Source organism: Protopterus annectens, chromosome 1.part2 (genome assembly GCF_019279795.1).
Source record: "Protopterus annectens isolate FY-2018-M chromosome 1.part2, PAN1.0, whole genome shotgun sequence".
Lineage (NCBI taxonomy): Eukaryota > Metazoa > Chordata > Ceratodontiformes > Protopteridae > Protopterus > Protopterus annectens.
The window spans coordinates 1230550315-1230568317 of NC_056727.1; the positions used below are offsets into that span (position 1 = coordinate 1230550315).

The 18003-nt window shown below is 41.8% G+C and overlaps 1 protein-coding gene across 7 annotated transcripts in view; it reads left to right on the forward strand.

The window, feature by feature from the left end:
- Window positions 1-18003, forward strand: part of RSRP1 (arginine and serine rich protein 1) — a 92905-nt gene that overhangs the window by 63011 nt on the left and 11891 nt on the right. The window contains exon 3 of one of the 7 annotated variants that reach the window (XM_044060098.1): window positions 4848-4981. The exons of 5 other annotated variants lie outside the window; for them this stretch is intronic. The gene's annotated coding sequence lies outside the window, so the exon portion shown is untranslated. Of the gene's footprint in view, window positions 1-4847; window positions 4982-7066; window positions 7266-18003 lie in introns of all 7 variants that reach the window. One more of the 7 variants, XM_044060099.1, reaches the window with a different exon arrangement.

The following is an 18003-nucleotide window of genomic DNA, read 5'->3' on the forward strand; positions in this document are numbered from 1 at the left end:
GGAAGGTAGTTTTAAGGAAAATTTGAAGAGTGGAATTTAGATGGTCCGAATAGTTTAACCTTGTTTAACCGCCCGCTGCTCTTGTGTGCAACAGTGGCAACTCAGCTTAACGCTTAGCGTGTTTTATATCAAGGGGCTGAAAAAAAGCTAGGAACTGGCCCAAAACGACCAATAGACTACAAGTTACTGGCTGAAACCTCACAAAACTGGACCAACAGGCAGCTCAATGCTTCCCACTCCCACTGGTAAGCAAGGGAACTTCCTGTCTTCCAAATTAGGCAAAGAATCAGTAACAGGAACTACAAACAAAGTCCAGGGATCAGCAACTCTGAAACTGGACTTACTCTAGCTCAGTAAGGCGGGAAAAACAAGAGATTTTTTTTTTTTTTTTTTTTTCTTCTCAGAAACAAGGAGAAACAGATACAGTAGACACTTTTAAATGCTATAAATCGGCTATCACAGCCTACAGAAACAATTTGCAACAATTACAGATTTTAAAAGTAACAAAATGAGATTTCAAGTGCAATAACAGAATAAATGCAGAAAAATAAATACAATGTATCAGCAAAGCAGGCGAAATACAGTCGCTAGGTAATTAGAAGTGGAAAGCCACAAAAAATATACCTAAATCAGGTAAAGTCGCTTTTTTAGCTCTCTGAAGCCTGGATTACTCTGCTGGCCACCATGAGGACCTGTGCTGTTCCTTTCTGAATGCTTCCATTGAAGCCTCTTCGTTATTTGGACCCAAGGTTAAAGACACACTGGCTAGGTATGAACAGGACAGTAAGACCCGTTCTGCCGTGGGTGTCTGCTATTCTTCCCCTCAACGGGCTTCCTCCAGAAACCAGAAGAGTGGGAAGATGTGGCACAAAAAGTCTCGGGGCTCTTTAAGTGACACACGAGCTGAGTTTTCCCCTAGAGGTAGATGGGGGGGACTCCATATGGAAGATGCCCCTTTCGGGGCAGAGGAGGTCCGCGTAACCAGGGTTCCAGAGATTTTCTCTGGCCAGTCCTACCAGCACTCCTGAAGAGCGGCCCAACCGCTTTCCTCTGGAAGCAGTTGGGGTCGTTTCTCTTTGTACCCTTCTGCTAAACTAACCATTACTACCAAGTCTTTGGTACAAGAGATAATAACCAGAGGTTATCCTAGTCCCTTCGATCTTTGTCCTGCCCCCCCCCCCCCCAAGGAGCTTACCCGATGTTCCACCCAGTCAAAGGGTAGAAGCAGCATTAAGAGTTTTCAGAGCTGCTAAGAAAAGTGTTATCCAGATAGCCCCATCAGACCAGATAGGATCCGGATTTTACTCAGATTATTTTTAGTGTCAGATAAGACTGGGGACTGGAGACCAATTTTGGATCTGTGTGCTAAATTCGTAGAAGTATGGAAATTCCAGATTGTTACAATACAGTCTATACTCCCACTCTTAGAGGCAGGCGATTGGATGTGCTCTATAGATCTTTAAGATGCGTACTACCACATAAAGGTGGACAGACCATCGAGAAGATTCTTTCGCTTCCGTGCAGGAGCTAATCATTACTGGTTCTGAGTACTGCCTTTCGGACTCTACAGCCCCCATACTGTTCACCAAGTGCATGGCAGTTGTCACAGCTCATTTGCGACTGCAAGGATTCCGGGTGTTTCCATACCTAGGCAACTGGCTCATCATCGCTTCCACCAGACATCTATTGGAAAAAGCCTTGGTATACTCTCCACACTGCAGAAAGGCTAGGTATAATTATAAACTGGCAAAAATCCAACCTATCCCCATCCCAGTCCATAGAATTCATTGGGTTCCTGTTGGATCCAAAGAACTGCACTGCATCGAGTCCAGAGCACAGAATCTTAAGGATAAAACAACAACTCGTACCCATCCTCTCAAGGGAAAGAGCGACATCACATTCTGTTCTCCAGCTGTTGGGTTCCATGGCAGCTTCTATCACCATTGTCCCCCTCGCGAAGTTCCACATGAGGCTTTTTTACAGTGGTTACTACTCACCCAGTGGTACCCTTTTCAGTTTCCTCTCTCCCAGATTCGGGTGACTCGAATGCAGACGAGACTTGATTTGGTGGATGTCGCAGAACCCGTCACAATGGTCTTGCCCCTTCACATCCCAACAGACCAAAGCCACTGTGACCACGGACGCCTCCCTGATGGGGTGGGGGGGCTTTTTCAGGGCAAAGCTAGTCCAAGGCACATGGTTGGACCTAGAGGCCCATCTGCATATAAATGTCCTAGAACTGAGGACGGTGCTAGTAGCGTTGGAAGCATTTCATCCCCCCTTCCATCATGGACTATTGCAATACAATCGGACAACATGGCTGTAGGCTGGTACATCAACTAACAACGCGGAACCAAATCCTACCCACTTTGTCGAAAGACCATGAGGATATGGCAATGGGCGATGGCTACCAACCGCTTTCTTTTAGCAATGCACATTCCTGGGAGTTCCAACGTGATTGCAGACAGATTGAGCAGGTGCATTCTGCAACCACACGAGTGGTTTTTGAATCCTCTTATAGTGGCGGAGACTTTCAACCGCTGAGATCCCCTTTGCTGCGACCTTTTTGCATCCCCAACCAAACTGCAAATGCAGCAATTACTTCACCCTGATTCCCCCTCGGGGACAGTCACCCAGGGGCACTCTAGTCCATGATTGGCCCTCTGGTCTGCTTTATGCCCCCCCCCCCCATTCCCCAGTTCCTGAAGAAAGCCTGCTGGTTGAAGAGCAAGATAATCTTCAGCACCATATTGCCCTCTGCAAATTTGGTTCCCCCTCTTGTGGCCTCACCTGCTAGTTCAACCATGGATTCTCGATCCAACTCCAGATTTGATCTCCCATGTGCAGAACCTGATTCACCCCAACCTGAACAGCCTGAAACTCGCAGCTTGGCTCCTCCACTTCCAGTGATTGCCAGACAGACTGATCTGTTTTCCCCAGTACGTGACATTCTTACATCTCATAAGTCTTCCACCAGAAATACTTCTCAGCAAGTGGGAAAAGGTTTACCATTTGGCTGAAGGAAAAACGGATAGACCCTTTTTCAGCACCAGTGCCGGTTGTATTGGAGTACTTGTCCCGTTTATTCCAATCTTGCCTATCTGCTTCTGCCATTGGAGTTCATTTGGCCGCGATATCTAATTTTCACAATTGTGTCCATGACTCTCCTCTTATGTCACACAAATTATGCAAGACTTTTCTAAAAGGTGTAAATCATTTGAAACCCCCTTTTAGAGAATCTAGCCAGCCTTGTGATCTGTCTTTAGTCCTGCAAGCTTTGACTACGTCTCCTTTTGAACCAGCTCTTTCGTGCATCCTCAAGTTTCTTTCTTGGCAAACTTTGTTTTTGATCACTATTACTTCTGCCAGACGTATCTCTGAACTTCAAGCTCTGTGCATCAAACGGCCTTAGTTTAATCTTTCATAAAGATAGTGTCATTGAGATCTAATCCTTCCTTTCTGCCAAAAGTGATCTCTGAAATGTCCATTAACCAATCCATTGAATTGCCAGTTTTCTTTCCCAATCATTCTAACAGGGGAGAGTATTGTCTACATACCCTTGACATTCATAGGCAACTTAATTTCTGTCTGGACAGAACTAAGGCTTCTTGCAAATCAGATCCGCTATTTCTGGCCTATTCTGGTCCTAGACTTGGATGTGCTGTTTCTAAGGTCACATTGGCTAAATGGTTAAGACTGTTAACATTTATTTACAAAACTCACGATATCCCTCTGACTGCAGCCATTAGGGCTCATTCCACTAGGTGCAGCTGCAACTTGGGCTAGACCTCATACCTTCATCAGCCACTACAAATTGGATTTGGCCTCCAGAGGAAGAGCGTCCTTTGGTTCAATGGTGCTCAGGAATGTCCTTCCATGAGAGCCTCCCAGGAATAAAGGAGGAATAAAGGTAGCTGGGGAATCTGTCCCAGGCGTAAGGAATGAACAGGGATTAACAATATCAGATAAGATACGTCATACCATAACGTTCCATCTGTATTGTTGATCCTCGTTCAGTCATTACGACCCTCCCTCCCCCTCCTGCGGCTTATAGTGGATCTCATCATCTGGTTCCATTAGGTCCTTTGACCAGAGGTAGCCTCTACTTCCTTTTACTTGCAAACTCAATCTGAGGTAATGGGAAGAGGGGAATTGTGGATAAGAGCTCGAGAGTTTGTGGCTGTCGAGAGCTTGGAAGATGGCTGGCTCTGTTCCGAGGTCGGAACCGATAACCCAGGCGTAATAACTGAATGAGGATCAACAATACAGATGGAACGTTATTGTAAGACACAACTTCTTTTGCAGTGAGGAGAGGCAGCTGAGTTTCACAGTAGTGATTTTTCAAGTTTATAGGTAGGGTGAACGAATGTGTAGTTTACCTAAATGGTTGGACTGGTTTCAGTCCTGCTTACTGCTTGTGAAAAACCCAAATTGGATACTGAAATTGACTTTGAGTGCACTAAGTTTAGTTGCTTTTAAAGCACTCCTCTTTTCAAGAGGAGTCGTCTTCAGTTTTGAAAGTATAGGATGTGTGCTTTGGCAGGCTTCCTCTTAAATCTTTCAAATCTTGCACAATTAACTGTTTTGTTTGGAGCATGTCAGTGTTTTGTAGCTTTGCCACCAGCTTAAATGTTCAAATTCATTTGTACTTCATAATGCATACCAGGGTTCTGCTGTGGTTTTTATGGGTTTTAAAATTTAAGCAGCCGGCCTTTCTGGAGTTGCCTGCATTACCATTTTCTGTATGATCCTAAAGTAATTTTGTCTTTCTTTTGTGGTGTGTGGTTGGTTCTGGCTTGTACTTGTGTGCCCATCAGTTTAGAGACTGTCCTTGTCCCATTATTCAGGTGACTTGGAAGAGGGAGTGGATGTCCTACATGAAATGCACCCATTTAGTACAGCTTCTGCACTGACCTGTTACTTGCTGGCTGGCCTTAACATGTGTGGTCACGCCATTAAGCATGCAGCACTTCTCAGCAAGGTAATATTTCAGTATCTATTGACCTAATTTCCTTTGATCCTGCATTTTTGTAGTAGTGTCCAGATCTAGCTATTGGTCATATTCATTTATTCTTGAACAGTATGTAAAGGGCTACTGTACAGATACTGTCATTATTTCCAGTTTTCATGTTAATGGTTGGCAAGCATTTAGACTTTGGTCCACAACTGTTCTAATTTTTCTCCAGCTGCTCAGTGCTTGTGAGCCCCTGTATTCTCTTCTTCTAGACCACCACCATTTTTTGGCAGCTCTGCCTTTGTGACCACCACCACTTTGATTTTATCTCACACTTCTAAAAGCTGTTACTTGAATTACATTCAAAGCTGTACCCAACTGAATGCTTCAAACCCTCCCATTGTATCTTCAAAATCGAATCCTGTTCGCACGAACAGCATTTTTTTACAAGTATGTTTTGCCCATAATGTCCTGGACTGGACGGTATTGGGTCTTAGTATTTTTTTGCAGGTTATTTTAAGTATACACCAGAGTTGCTGTATAAGTCGGTGTGGTTGGCCCTCAACAGCAAATTGCATTTGTGTCCTTAAAGGACAACTGCGGGAAAACATTTTAAAAGGATATAGTGTATAACTTTTCTTTACGTTTGGCTCATTACAAACCTGTATGTACCAGACAGTAGTAGTAACTAGTAACTTTATTCAGTTTGCACCCCTGACTGACCTCCTGGGGGCAGATATTTTGATAAGTTTGTTTCCTTCTAATGAAATATCTTCCCTGTGATACACTGGGAGCCCACTGTTTCTGAGCCATAGCTGGGTTGTCATATGGCAGTTCCATTCACTTAGAATGGAAGAACACAGAACAGCAGCTAACTTTGAGAGGCCTTGGTGAAAGTATCATATACTGTCATGCAGTGCCTCTTACAAATGTGTTTCTTGCTGATGTTACACATTCTGTGAAAAAGATTCCACAAGTAGCAGCTCATTGCTGAGAAAACACTTTTTTTAGGCATTCAACTTTGCTCTGCTTGTGTTCCTTCTCAAATTACTCCTTCATATTCCCACCCACAGCCAGCAAGAGTTTCACATTTCCTGCTCTGCTAGGTTTAGCTAATTTGAATGACAATGCACATCAGAATTGCTTTCTGTCAGCCTGGTGTGCTTCTAAAATTGTTCCCTCACCTCTCTCCTTACTGCTTTCATCTGAATAGCACTTTCACAGTAAATCAGGATATAGATATGCTGTTAGTAATCCTCTAAACATGCCTGTGACATGCACATATAACAGTTAATCTCAGCCACTGACCGATTTAGCTATGACTGCCAAAGCATACTCTGATCATTATGAATAGTCCTATTTGCCTTGGAGATGTGCAGTATTCTGCATTTTTATCCCTTAGGCATGTCACTGATGTGTCCTACGTGTAGTTGCTACTACTTTTGTGTGCGCACATGCATTGCTGACATGATGTTTTTCAAGCAACTTAATACTCTTTACTTCATGCTATGCACTGCCTACTCTCTCTGTTCCACTGTGCATATACTGTTCTTGCTCACTCTCAAATTTATTTTCTTTTCCGGGTTGCCACAACATCCTGTTCTATTCATCAATATACAGTCTGTAACCTTTCCCCAAGAAGCTAGATAAACCAGACTTCCTCTAACAGTGTTTTGTACAACAGTCATTTTTGTGTAATCATAACTGTTGCAATTCAACCATTTGAATTTAGTCCTTACAGCAGGGATCAAGCGTGAGAGGCCCCTTTTCCCCAGGAACATCAACAAAACAAATGAGCTGCAAAGAACAGTTTGTAGAATTATACACAAACTCCAACTCAGTATGTCTCTCAGGGATGGTCTAAGTCTTTTAAAACAGAAAAAAAGGATGCAAAGGGCAAAATTTGGGTTATAAATAGCTGAGCTGAAAAATCAAAGTAAATTAAAGCCAGGAAATTTACAAGAGCCCATGGCCACAAAATGCATAGCAACAAAAATAAGAAATTATCTAGAATTAGAATCCAGAGCAATTATGTTAACACACACTTCAGCTATGTTAGTATCTGCAAGTGCATAGCTTGTGAACCCTGATGAATAAGAATCTGGCTTTCAGTGCAGGAACGGGCAAGCTGAGATGACAGGTATGATGCTGAGAAGATGAATTCATTATGCAGACGTCACGACTCAGTGAATAACTTTAGTTGACTGTTCTGCAACAGAAGATGAAGGTGTGATGAATATGAATGGGAACCCAAAGTCACAGACAATGGATTAGCATATTCACAGGAATCCGAACAGTAGCATCAGATGAGGTAAGAGCTGAATCATTTAGTAAACCAGTTTTTAAACCAAAGGAAAAAAATAACAATACTTGTAACTGCTTGGTGACACAAGAACTATAAGCATAAACAGGTCATCAAAACGTAGCTCATATCAAATGGACAGCTATGTTTGTGCAATCACTATTCCACTTCACCATCTGACTTCAAAATACTGGTCTTACAGGTGTACCAAACTGTTTACAAAAGTCATGTAACATAAGGCAAGTCACCAAACGGATGGCAGGCATTTTGGGTGACAATGACTTTTGTTCACACCATACTGTGGCAATTTTATTTATTTCACATTTGTTAAGCGAGTTAGTCCAACTGAGTTTGCAAACTCATTTTCAGCGGAGACCCGGGGGGGAAAGCCCCAGAAAACCCAAGTAAAGATAAAGTGGCAATATACGAATATTAAATAATCACAATACAAAATAGTTGTAAAACAGAAAAGGTTAACTGTTTGCATTGACAGCAACCCATTTTCAGTGGACAACTGAGAAAAATACTGAAGTGCAGTCATCCTAACTCCCCTTATGTCTACATCAGCTCACAGAACAGTATCTCTGTCTTCTGGGTACACTTTTACAGCACAATGTAAAGCACCAGGCATGCACACTTGGTGCAAAATTCTTCTTCCAGACAATGAATACATAGACACACACCTTTTACGGAAAATGTTAGAAAACTTGAAAACCCAATCCTGTGTTTTCGGGCTAAATGAACACCTGTAATGCATAACTAACAACTTAGGACACAACCCTAGGAAACCATGAATTTGTGTGCAACAACCTAGCATCAGCATCTCTAATCACTAGTGATCATTTCTCCCTAACAGTTCTTGGCTAATATGACCCTTGCTCATGTGTACAGTACTCTCTGCACCTTTCCAGTGTCTTCTCCCCTCAGTATATATTTTCAAAAATATTCTTCCTTTTAGGCTATCACCATGCATCCTTTTTTCTGTTGTGGCAACGAAGATAGGTGTTACATAGGAATTCTACTGCTTACTGCTGTCATTTTTCGCCCACTACCAAAAGCATAAATTGTTAAACTTTTACTGTACTCCAGAAAATGTGTGTCTGTGTGCCTGCCACACAACTCAGCAGCCACTGGTCAATAAGCTGCTGGCTGGTCTGTAGTTAACCCAACCTGGGTTACCTTTGGTGGCTGTGTTGAGCTACTGCAACTCGGCAGCCACTGGTCAATAAGTTGCTGGCTGGTCTGTAGTTAACCCAACCTGGGTTACCTTTGGTAGCTGTGTTGAGCAACTGCAAGACTCATAATCTATGAACCTGTCAAACATGGACTGTGAATTGCTAGTCTGGTGTAGGTTCACTGACAGGATGCAGCTTGGACATGGATGACATGATGTTAAGGTGGAGGATGAACATCCAATGTTTCCGGGAGACTAGATGGAAGGGCAGTGCAGGAAAAGCACATGGCTTGGGATCCACAGTCTACTACTTTGGGGGCAGACAGGCTAGAATTTATCTGTGAATTGTGGTGAGAGAAGGGCTTCAGAAGGCAGTGAGGGATCAAGTCTGAATTAGTGACAGACTCATGGCATTCAGACTCCAGTGTAAGGATAGGCTGACATTATAAATACTGCACTATGCCCCACTGCAGGGTTGTGGTAGAGAGCCAGAGTGCAGTCAGACGAGAGCTGCAGGACTTAATATATAAAGCTGAGCATCATGAATCTGTTTTGATAATGAGTGACTTTATGCATTTATTGTGATAGAACAGGATATCAGCACTGTCTGGCTCCTCATGGGTGGGTCATCATGGCTTGATAGTAGCCAACACATGGTTCAGTAAGACAGTCAAGTCCACGTACATGAGTGGCCAATATCCAATTCGGATACATTTCTCCTAGTGAGGAAAGTATAATCACAGATTACACAGTTAACCTCTGCGAACCTAGTTGAAGAATGGCAGAACCTTAAAACTGCATGTGTGAGGACTACAGAAATGAGTTGTAGCCTGGCCATGTATTTCCATAAAGTAATAAAGGAAAGCACGTGGAGTAATGCAGCAGTACAGGATCTACGCAAAAGAAATGAGTTAGAAGTGGGAGATTGGAATGACCACCCCGGTTAGGAAGGAATAGAGACTGACTAACAAATGAAGGTAAGAAAGGAGTTGCATTAGCACTGAATGGGGCATTGGAGGCACTAGACATGCAAATGCAAACAGACTTGGTAGGTGCCACAAAGAAACGTCAGAAGGCCATTATTTCCAGACAGAGGACTGACAGACACTTCATGAGGGATGCCAGCAACTGAATAATCTCCTGTCTGCAGTACATCAAAGGAACATGGTAAGCTATTTTAAGTACTTACTTCCTCCAGTCACAATAACGACCACAGATGCTGCACTGCCCCAGAAACAGGATGCAACACGAGAACAGGATACCACCCTGTAATATGTAAGACTTTCACTAAGGAAATTCAAGTCATGTACAGCTACAGGCTCAGTAAAAGTCACAGTGGATATGATAAACATGCTTGCTGAGATATGCGAGAATTGGCTCCAGAAGCTACTTGTAGCAGAGTGGAGAGAACGGCATATCCCAGGTGACTAGTATCACCGTACTTGTGCCAATTTACAAGAAGAAATGGGGTATCCACCACTGTGATCCCTACAGAGCCATCAAAATCCTGTCGCATTGCACAAAACTTAATGGAGTGTGAGAATGGATACACAGGTAGTACAGTGTAACAAGGGTGATGAGCAGCACATATTCCGATCAGGATGCAGCACAACTGACCCGTTGTGAATGATACAGCTGATAAGACGGTAGAGATGAGGAAAGAGTCCAAATGCTCCTATATTTTTGATGCAGATGAGAAGGTCCCAGGAAAGCTGCCTTGGCCAGAACCATGGGTGGTTCAAAGTCCCTGAAACAGTAGACTTGGTTCAGCCTAAGTAGAAGGACCCTACAACTCAAGTACAGTGTTAAGTCTCCCCTGTGGGTCAGTCGATTCACCCATAACTGGATTCTTTTTCTATCTAATTCATAAGATATAAAACGTTGCCAATTGCCAGTGACTACTACCAATTAGTAATTTTTCTAGTGTAAAAACCACACACCGCCCTTTTTTGAAGGAGGTGATGTAAATAGATTCATGTAACTATCGGTTTGATGTGAATGGCATCTGTTTCAAGGCAAAATCTTGATGTGCTCTAGCATTCCACACTGACACATCAGTAGGTAAAAAAAAATGCTTTTAAACCATCTTTTCTTATTCTGGTGTTGCAAACATAATTTGGACTGACAAACTATGTTTACCCCTTACTTACAAATCCCATTATTTGACATCTGAGGCGATTGTCATGACAGTTTTTTCTCTTGCATACCATAGCAGCAGCAGCCTTTGAATGGCAGATAACATTTCTATTTAGTGGGCCATTAGCCAGACAGCAATATTGGGCATGGATAGAGGAACTGTGACACAATTGGCTTATTCCTGATATGTGCAGTATTCCGCTTTTGTAACTCTTGCCACATAAAAGAAATTATTTTTTAATGTTTTTTTTTGTTTTTAACTTTACCACTTCTGAAGTAAAGGACCAAAGCAGTCTAACTCAGTTGCACAAAATAAAGTGTGTGTGTGTAAATTAATACACAAGTGCCTACGATTTAATAGTTCGTATTGCTTGATGTGAATTTTTTTCTTAAACTGTACTTTATAATAAATCATATGTAAATGTTGGACGTTCACTCATTTTATCATTATGGCTGTATGATTAAGGGGGAAAAAATCTGGAAACGTCTAATTTATTTATTTGCAGTTAGTTTACCAGGATAGTCCATTGGGCCAAGATGAACCCGTTTTCAATGGAGTCCTGGGGAGAAAAGTTCCAGAAACAAGGTTACAATAGGTTTTAGATTAGATTACAATATTTACAAATTGTACAGCTTAGAGCATAACATTTCAGGTAGCACATACTGGTGAGGAACATTACAGATGATACAGACTAGAAAAGGAAACATTTCAATAGAAAAACTGAGAAGCCATTATATCTTGGGAAGCTAGTAAATAGGAAACAAAATAATACATTTTTTTTTAATAATTAGCTTAGTAAGTACAAGGGGGAATGTATGAGTTAGGAGAGGCAGTAACAAGGAAGTGGTACGAATGGATGGAGGTAGGGAGTTCCAGAGATGTCCTAGACCATAGGATAGGAAATTTTTACCTGGGGGACGAGTTGGTTTGTACAATTCTATTAGGTTTTGGTTATTAGATCTTAGTACTCTGTTGGGAAGGTGCATTTTAAAGGCAGAGGAAAGGGATGGACAGAGGAAGGGTTTGAAAATGAGCTTGTGTGCAAGAGTAAGTTGAGAATAGATAAGTTGGTTGGATAGTTCTAGCCATTTTAGTTTGTGGAGAGAAGAACAGTGGTGGGTAGATGCCTTATGGCTGGTAGCGAACTTGGCGATTTTGTTGTAGCAAGAGGAAAGTTGTGTTTTAAGGGAAGATTGTAGGTTAGTTAGGAGTGGGGCTCCATAGAGAAGAGAGGGGATAAGAAATGAGGTGGAGGGTGTAAGGTAACAATTTTGTTGGTAGAGCATGCCTAGTTTTTGATGATTTTTTTTTTTGATATTTAGTTGAATATGGGAGTTGAATTTAAGCTGTCAATTTGGACCCCAAGTAACTTAGCCTCTGACACCAATTCCAAGGATGTGTTGTTATGGCTAGTGATAGAAAAAGTGTTTGTATTGATAGAGGTGAGTTTAGAGGGAGTAAATACCATTAATTTGGTTTTAGAGGCACTAAGTGCTAGGTGGGTTTCTTTATCCATTGTTCGGTGGTTGAGAATGCATTTTGTGTAAGCTTTTGGAGTATTGGGATGGATGTGGCAGAACAGATAATAGTTGAATCGTCTGCATATTGGATGATATTAGAGGCAGTAGAGCTTGTTATATTTTATTTTAGGTGTAGGCGTCCAAGCCAGGCGTAGTCGCAGAGGGTAATGCAGGGCACAAAAGTTCCTTAATTCCTTCTAGGAGAAGCTTAGTTCTATTCCCATAAAGGGGATGAGGCAGTAGAGCTTGTTATATTTTATTTAAGGTGTAGGCGTCCAAGCCAGGCTTAGTCGCAGAGGGTAATGCAGGGCAAGAAAGCTTACTGTAACACCCTTTTCCTTAGAAAATAATGCGGTACATTATTAAACAAACAAGATTCGCCTTACTATAGATGCAGACGCTAACACCAGGATACACAGCGGCCGAGGACGGAATTACTTTCTTGCCATCTCTCTATTCTAATCCTGACTGATTATTCTTATTTGGTTTTAGACTGCTATTGAAATCAGTTTACTTGCATCTCCCTTAGATTAACTGTACAAAATTATTCTAGAACTGCATCCATATGCCTTCTCTGACTGTCTCATTGACAGTAACATTGCACTGAATATATTACATAGTGCATATTCTGAGCATATTTGGGGCTTTCCCCTCATATATATATATATATATATATATATATATATATATATATACACATACCTAGGTATATGTATAAAAGTTTTTATAATTATATACATACATACAAATATACATATGAATGCCATTAAACATAGGAACATCACCAGAAAAATTGGAATGACACCTAGAAGGATTAAACACAAACATCCACTCATATGTAACACATGGATGGGCTATGGCTGTATTAAAAGGGTGCCAAGTGTACTAGTTAGGGTATAAACTCCTGGGCTGTAACAACCAAGTACAAGCAAGTCTGAAAAGGGAAAAGCACAAGGTATCAACCATGCATAAAGACAAAACTTCTGACAGTTTCTCTCAACTTAAAGACCAAATAATTTTATTTATTTTACATTTGTTTACCAGGAGAGTCCGGCTGGGCATAAAACCCTTTTCAGCGGAGGCCCCGGGAGTAAAGTTCCATTGTTAGACTATTTTGTTAATAAAAAAATAGTAACAGACATTCATAATGGTAAGACTAAAACAAAATAAATTGGTCAAGTGGGAGACCTAGCCAACAATTTTATATAACAATGCTTCTAGAAGTTAGTGCGTTCAATAGTAGTAAGTAGTGACATTGTATACAGTGAGTGCAGTTAGGATACTTAGTCTTTATATACAGGTAACATAGCAGCTGAACACTTACAATCTGATAGATATTAACAGTGAGAAACAAAAAAACAGCATAAGGTAGTCATATGACTTAAATTCAATGCTCATTACATATGCAATTAAAATTAAATTCCATGGTTTGGGCTACCTATGCCCAGTACATGTACAAGTCCAGGAATTGGTGAGGTGGGCTTTAATGTGATGCTTGAAGTTTTTTAAGCTATAGTTCTAATTTCAAGTGGTAAGGCATTCCGCAGTGTAGCAATGTAGTAGGAGTACAGTCACCTGAGCTATTTTTACTCCTGGTTACTTCAATTAGAGCTTTATTAGTGGATCTTTGGACGGGTACTTGTATGGGGATTGAGGAGGCCTTGTAGAGCTGGTGTATCGGGTTTAGAGTACATTTGATGGGCGGTAGAGTTGTGTGAGGATGAGTTGATTGTGTAGTTCTAACCAAGATAGTTGTTGTAGGTCATTGCAATGATGGGTTCTAGGAGGACAACTAGTAGCAAATTTAGCTATCTTATAGCAGGCATCTAGCTTGCTTAGGTCTGATTTGGAGAGATTGGTAACTATGGGTGAGTTTGACAGAAGATGAGTTCTGGTTGTTTTTATTCTGGAGTTTGTGGTTGGGTAGTTTTTGCATCTGTATAAGGTGCCCGTTTTTCTTGTGTACTTTTTACAGTCTGGGCAACGTGCAAGTCTAACTTCAGATTTTTGATCAGTAACACTACCGAGAAGTTGGGTGGATGGTACTGGTTCGATCAAAGTCTTATTACTGGGTGTGATATTGAAGTAAGTGGATTGGGTTTTGAATTTAGTGGTGTGAAAGAGCATAAGTTTAGTTTCCTTTGGGTTCAGGATTAATTGGGCATCTGTCAACCACGGTTCAATAGCATTGAAGGATGTTAGGGTTAAGTTCTGTAGTTCCGGTAGAATTGGGGCAGAACATATGACAGTGGAATCATCTGCATACTGTATATGGGTAGCTAGAGTTGTAGCATTATGGAGTTTATTTGTAAACAGGTTAAAAAGGAGGGGGGCTGAGAATAGACCCCTTGGGGCATGCCCACAGTCACTGGTAGTAAGGAAGAAAGCTTTGTTCTACCTTCCTGCTTGCTGCTGATCTGCAAGATAGTTCTGAAACCAGGCTAGAGTGGAGTAGCTTAGGTTCAGTTTGGACAAGGCAGTCAGTAGTTTGAGACACTGTTTCGAAGGCTTTTGATAAGTCTAAAAAGATTGCTGATAGTATCTCACCTTTGTTTCTAAGTTGACTAATGATGTTAGTGACGCTAATAAGGGCTGTGGTAGTCCTATGGTAGGGGCAAAAGCCGTGCTGAGTATTTGTAAGTAATTTATTGTGTAGGGAGATGGTTAAGTATTTGGGTGTGAACGCACCTTTCAAGGATTTTTGATAGGGATAGGATTGCTATGGTCCGATAGGATTGCTATGGTCCGATAGTAGAAAAGTCAGTGGAGGGGACCTCCTTTGTGTAGGAGTATGATGTGAGCAATTTTCCAGAGAGTGGGGATGCGTTGCTCTGATATGGAATGGTTAATTAGTAGGAAACTGCATGGGAGATGCCTTCAGCTGCTTTTTTGAGTATTTTGAGAGTTGCCAGGGTTGTGAGTTTTAGCCCGAGCAAGTATTTGTTGGGACTGGTTTTAAGGAGAAGGTGGTGTTATCTAGAGAGGTTAGGTTGATGGGCAGTGATGGGGAGCCGAAGAGGTATTTATTAAACTGGGTAGCAATACATTCTAGGGGTTACTTGCTGTTGGTTGAGAGGTCTTGGTTTGACTTGGTCATAGCATTTTATTTAAAGTGGTCCAGAATTTTTGAGGATTATTTTGATCTTAAGTTTGTAAGCTAGAATAGTAATTCTCATAAAGTCTTATTTTGTTTTGGCTTTGTTTCTTAGCTGCCAATACTTCTGGTGAGTAACTATTGTTTTTTTTTGTGGGTCCATTCGTGCCACTCTTAATCCCTTTCTTTTAGGAGTGATTTTATCTGTTCAGTGAGCCAAGGAGAGTAAGTAATTAGATTTTGCTTGTATCGTCCTGATAGGGACCATGTTGTTTAAGATATTTAAAAATGTGGTGTTAAAGTAGTCTACTGCACTGTCCAGGGATAGAGTTTTGAGGAGGTCAATTGCAAAGCTTAAGGGATGTTATGAAATCTTGAGACCTGAAATTTTTGGTGCTACGAATTTGGTAAGTAGATGTTTTTTCTTGTAGGATTTGCCTTATGTACAATGTATGTTGGGAGGTGGTGAGTGACTCTGGGAGGGTACCAGAACGATAGGAGGTGGTGAGTTACTCTGGGAGGGTACCAGAACAATAGGAAAGTGTGGAGTAGTTGGGGAGAATCCAGTCAAGGATAGTTTCCTTTTTAGTAGTTTTATCAAACCTTGTTGTGGTTTGAATTAATTGGGTAAAGCCGTAGAGGTTGATATGGGTGGCAGGGTGGTCAGAGTTGCAGGAGTTCCCCGTTAATATTAAAGTCCCCTGGAGTTCCCGTTAATGTTAGTCCCCTGGTATAATGGTCTCTTATGGGAGGTTATTGGAGGACCAAAACAATTATGCAGATTAGACATGTTTCCTGTATCTTGGCATTCACAAGTGCATAACTTCTGAAAGCTGAAGAACAACAATGAGTCTGGCTATTAGTACAGGAGGGGGCAAGCTGAGCTACCAGGTATCATGCTATGGTGATTCATTAAATATGCAGACATCTTGACTCCTCACTAACTTCAATTAACAACAGAAGATGAAGAAAAAGGTGTGATGTATAAGCATGGGAATCCTAAGTCACAGACATTGTTTACAGATGAGGTAGGAGAATTATCGCAGACAAAGCGAGTTTCTACACTGAAGATGCACATTATTATGTATATGCTGGTTGTGTCACAACAACAGTTACTTCTAAGGATGGACATGTCTGCCGAAAGTAGCTCGCACCAAACTTTCATACATATATGTCCAATCTCTACTCCACCATCCAAGAAAACGTAGCCACGTTCAGCAGAGGGACATTTGAGGAGTTATCACAATCTTGCTACATGATGACGTCTTGCTTTTTGACATAATGGAATTAATAGATCATTAGTATACTCAGTAGATCCAGAGGAGGATGAGTGTGAGGGCAGCACCAAGAATCAAATGGTGGAAATTGAAAAATAGTAATTGTGAGGTGATTTTCAGAGAAGTTAAGACGGGCACTGGGTGGCAGTGAAGAGTTACCGAATAGCTGGGTAACTACAGCAGAGCTAGTAAGAGAGATGGCTAGAAAGGTGCTTGGTGTGACATCTGGAAAGAGGAAGGAGGACAAGGAGACCTGGTGGTGGAATGAAGAAGTACAGGAGAGTATACAGAGAAAGAGGTTGGTGAAGTGGGATTGTCAGATGAAAGTAGACAGAGTATAACGAGATGAGGTGCATGGCAAAGAGAGAAGTGGCTAAGGATAAGGCGTATGACGAGTTGTATAAAAGGTTGGACACTAAGGAGGGAGAAAAGGACCTGTACCGATTGGCTAGACAGAGGGACCGAGCTAGTAAAGATGCAGGTATGGGTGATAAAGGATAATTAGGGGAACATACTCGCAAGCAAGAGTAGTGTGTTGAGCAGATTGAAAGAGTACTTTTAGGGGCTGATGAATGAGAGGGAGAGAAGGTTGGATGATGTGCGGATAGTGAATCATGAAGTGCAGTGGATTTGCAAGGAGGAAGTAAGGATAGCTATGAAGAGGATGAAGAACGGAAAGGCTGTTGGTCCAGGTGACATACCTGTGGTAGCATGGAGGTGTTTAGGTGAAATGGCTGTGGAGTTAACTAGATTGTTTAATGAAATCTTGGAAAGTGAGAGGATGCCTGAGGAATGGAGAAAGTGTTTTGGTACCAATTTTTAAGAATAAGGGTGATCTGCAGAGCTGTAGTAACTACAGAAGGATTGAATTGATAAGTCACAGCATGAAGTTATGGGAAAGAGTAGTGGAAGCTAGGTTAAGAAGGGACGTGAGGATTAGTAATCAGCAGTATGGTTTCATGCCAGGAATGAGCACTACAGATGCACTGTTTGCTTTGAGAGTGTTGATGAAGTACAGTGCGTCAGAAGGAGTTGCATTGTGTGTTTGTGGATTTAGAGAAAGCATATAACAGGGTGCCTAGAGAGGAGTTGTGGTATTGTATGAGGAAGTCGGGAGTGTCAGAGAAGTATGCAAGAGTGGTACAGGGTATGTACGAGGGTAGTGAGACAGCGGTGAGGTCTGCGGTGGGAGTGACAGATGCGTTTAAGGTGGAGGTGGGATTACATCAAGGTTCAGCTCTGAACCCTTTCTTATTTCTAATGGTGATGGACAGGTTGACAGACTAGATCAGACAGGAGTCCCCGTGGACTATGATGTTTGCAGATGACATTGTGATCTGTAGTGAGAGTAGGGAACAGGTGGAGTAGACCCTGGAGAGGTGGAGATGTGCTCTAGAGAGAAGAGGAATGAAGGTCAGCAGGGCTAAGACAGAATATGTGTGTGTGAATGAGAGGGAGGATAGAGGAATGGTGAGGATGCAGGGAGTAGAGGTGGCGAAGGTGGATGAGTTTAAGTACTTGGGATCAACAGTTCAGAGTAGTGGT